Genomic DNA, 3,851 nt, shown 5'->3' with positions numbered 1-3,851 from the left:
TAATCGTTTGCCTAATGACCGCTGATCTGTTATACGGTTCGCTTAACTTTCGTTTTCGTTTATCGTTTGAGGGATCATACCCGGGATCTTATTACTTAGGTTCCCTTAACCTTTCTCAATATATTGTATTCCTTTTATGATCCTCTCTTATAATCCTTTAATTTAAATCCTTTTTATCCTGTTACCTTATACTCAATTCTTTCTGTATCTATTGGATTTCCGGGAAAAATCAAAGTGTTCGGATTTGGATTCTGACGATCTTTACATACACTTATATCCCATATAAAGTACTAATAAAATCTCAGAATATCCATATCAGAACCCCTACATAGTGTGGCATGAAAAGTTTTCTCATTCAGCAAAAACACTATTCATAAGGGTTTCAAAAAATTTCCCAAAAATTGGGGTTATTACAAAGAGGCAAGTTGAGCTTCAAGGGCCTCTATTCTCTGGTTGGCCTCCTCCAACTTCTTGTTAGCGTCCTCTAGGCCAACCTTCCAAGCCTTGGCTTGGTGAATCGCCCCTTGAAAGTGGGCGTTAGCCTATAAGAGAAGCAGCAAAAGTATGAGATAAGAAAATCGAAAAGGGCAAGTATGAAGGGCATAAAAAAAATAAAAAAAATAAAAAAATAAAACGTACCATCGCCAAAGCCTGAGCTCCGAAAAGCTCGTTCCCCTTTAAGTCCTGTTGAAGGACAAAGTCTTGATAATCCACCGGGGAGATGGAATGCTTAGATCATTCCTTGGCAAGCGTGCCAACGATTGAATCCTTGCCCCGGATTCCCCAATCAGGTTGAAAATAGTCCCCTGGCCTCTGCTTGGTGCGCATAACTTGGCTGGGGCCTTCCTCGCCTGGTTCCATTGCTTGGAGTAGGAACTCAGGGAAGCGATCACCAAGGCGCAGGTCTTTAAAGACCTTCCCAGCCCGCTTCATCCTGGTTGTCTCCAGGTATTTAGGCTTGGTAGCCTCCTCCATCTTCTCAGCCACTGCAAACAAGTGAGATAAGTTGAAGAATCAACAGAATAGAAAATAAAGGAAATAAAAAAGAGATATAAGGAAGGAAACTTACTTTTCTTAGGGACGGGAGAGAGGCCGCATTCTACAAGAACGGTCTCCCGAATAAGATCCCAAGAATGGGAAGTCCCATTATCTTGTGTGAGGAGGTTGAAAGCTCTAGCCTCCTCCTTAGAAAAAGTTATGTCATTTGGGCTCCCATCGACGGCAAGCCCAAATGATGATCGAAACAGGGTGCCCCAATCGCCACCCTCCCAAACGACGAACAAAAAATCTTTCTTCCACCCCAAGTTGTTGTCAGGATGGACTTCCCGTTCACAATGTGGGGAATAGTAGGGCGCTGGTTTAGAGAAACCCAACCCGGACTTTTATCAGGGCTGTTTTTGAACTGGAAAATCTTTCTGAAAACGGCAACGGAAGTGGGGACATTGTGCTTGGCACATTGTGACAGATAGCACCGAATAAGCCTCCAAGAATTAGGGGGAAGTTGGCAAGGGATGATGCCCACATCAGCCAGTAAAAGAGGAATGAACGGATGAAAAGGGAGTCTGATACCTGCCCTTAGAGTATCCCTATAGACGCATAATGCGTCCTTGCTCCACTGGCAGGCCCTATCAGCCGGACCTGCAAGAACCAGCTTGAAAGGTTCCTTGATTTTGAAGCAGCTCCTCAACTTTTCCAGCTCCTTGGGATCCCGCAAAGCACTAATATGGTCGTGCGCGTCGAGATGCGCATCAGACGGATACTCATCCTCTCGAGTGTTGATCATGTTGATTAAGGAAGTGTACCTCGATCGAATAGGAAATTCATTGGACTTTCTAGTCACGTTCATCTTGGCCAAGCGAGTCATTTTCTTGTCAGCCATCTGAAAAAAAAGGGGGGGCACATAGACAGGCTATCTTAAAAGGGCACACAATGGAAAAATAGAAACGAAAAGTAAAGGGAGGGATTTTACCTGAAGAAGCGCTCCTAAAAAAGGCTTTGAGCTCCGACTTGTTGTTATTGCTCTGAGAATCTTAGCAGGAGGAGAAAGAAGAAGAACTTAGAGATGAGAAAGTGAGGAGTAGTAGCCTCTCCTCAGTCCTTTATATAAGAGGAAAAGGGAAGTTGAAGGGACAAAAGCCCATTAGGGACGAAGGCCCAAAGGAAAAAGCCCACAAAAAGGAATATTCCAGAATATTCCTGGGAATTCTAAGGGATTCTATACAGGGTATAATAAGCCCAGATCAATATTAAGCCCAGATTAAAAAAGAGGCCCAGTAGGATTTGATAAAGCCCAAATCCAATTAGGTTTTGGAAAATACAATACCCTGAATTAAAGCCCTAAAAGAAGTGAAGCCCAATAAAGAGGCCCAGTAGGATTTGATAAAGCCCAATAAAAGAAGGCCAGGCCCAAATCCAATTAGGATTTGGAAAATACAATACCCTAAATTAAAGCCCTAAAAGATGTAAACAAGGCTAGTGGAAGACCAGAATCCAGGTCGAAATCCAGGTCGTGAATCCTGCCCGAAATCATTTGAGCAGACACCCCAAAATAACGGGTAAAAAAGACCAGAATCCAGGTCGAAATTCAGGTCGTGAATCCTGCCCGAAATTTTTTGAGCAGACACCCGAAAATTACTGGAATAGCAAGACTGAATTGAGGTCGAAACCTCGACCAGGAACGAGGTCGAAGGAATCAAGCATTTTTCAAAAATGGGGATTAAAAACCCCAGATAAAAACCCTGGTCGAAGATCGACTAGGATCCTGGTCGAAAACCAGGTCGTGGATCCTAGTCGAAATCCTTCGACCAGGAAGCATAAGAATCAAAGAGTTCTTGAACAGGATCCAGGTCGAAATATTGACTAGAGTTCTAGTCGATAGGCTCAAGTCCAAGAATAAAAAAAAGGGGGTGAGTATTCGACCTAGATCCAGGTCAAAAGTTCGACTAGGATCCTGGTCGAATTCCAGGTCGTGGATCCTAGTCGAACTCCTTCGACCAGGATTGCAAGGCTGCCCCCTACTTCGACTAGATCCAGGTCGAAATTTCGACTAGGATTCTGGTCTAAAAAGGGCTGGAAATCTGAAAAATCCCCAAAAATAAGGATAAATCCCGGAAATTTAAGGATAAATCCCGGAAAATTAGGGAAAAATCCAAAAATTAAGGATAAATCCTAGAAATTAAGGATAAATCCCGGAAAATTAGGGAAAAATCCAGAGATTAAGGATAAATCCTAGAAGTTAAGGGAAAACTCCAGAAAATTAGGGGAAAATCCCGGAAGTAAGGGAAAAATTCCGGGAAATTAAGATAATTCCTGGATAAAAGGAACAATCATTGTAAACATGTAGGTCGCTCCACACTTTACGAATAAACTTAAGGGAATGTAAATCAATGTAGATTGGCCTCAAGGGGACCTAAAAGGATAAGGAATCAGTTTCCTACTATCTAGGACTCCAAAGTCCATTCTAATTATGAGACTTGCCCACCAAGTCTCCTATACCAAGTCCAATTCAAGGACTCTCAACATCTATATAAGGGGCCTCACCCCACAGATCAGAACTATGTTTTTTGACTTGATCCTTAGCAATCAGCAAGGTACGTAGGCATCTTGTTAAGGCAGATTGAGTCACGAAACACAAGAACAGTCAAAATCGAGCCTTGAAGCTCACGTTCTTTATTATTAGATACAGCAATCATATATATTAGTTTTAATCCATAACATACATTTAGATACTTATGTATCTGAGTCTATCCCCTATAAACCTTAAGAGGTATTTGAACTGCTAGTTAGCAAGAGTTATTTGAACTCTGAATGGGGTCAAGTCGTTTGACGAGATAATAGCAGTACATCTCTGG

Source organism: Apium graveolens, chromosome 3 (assembly GCF_009905375.1).
Source record: "Apium graveolens cultivar Ventura chromosome 3, ASM990537v1, whole genome shotgun sequence".
In the NCBI taxonomy this organism is placed as follows: Eukaryota; Viridiplantae; Streptophyta; class Magnoliopsida; order Apiales; family Apiaceae; genus Apium; species Apium graveolens.
Note: the sequence above shows the minus strand (reverse complement) of the source record.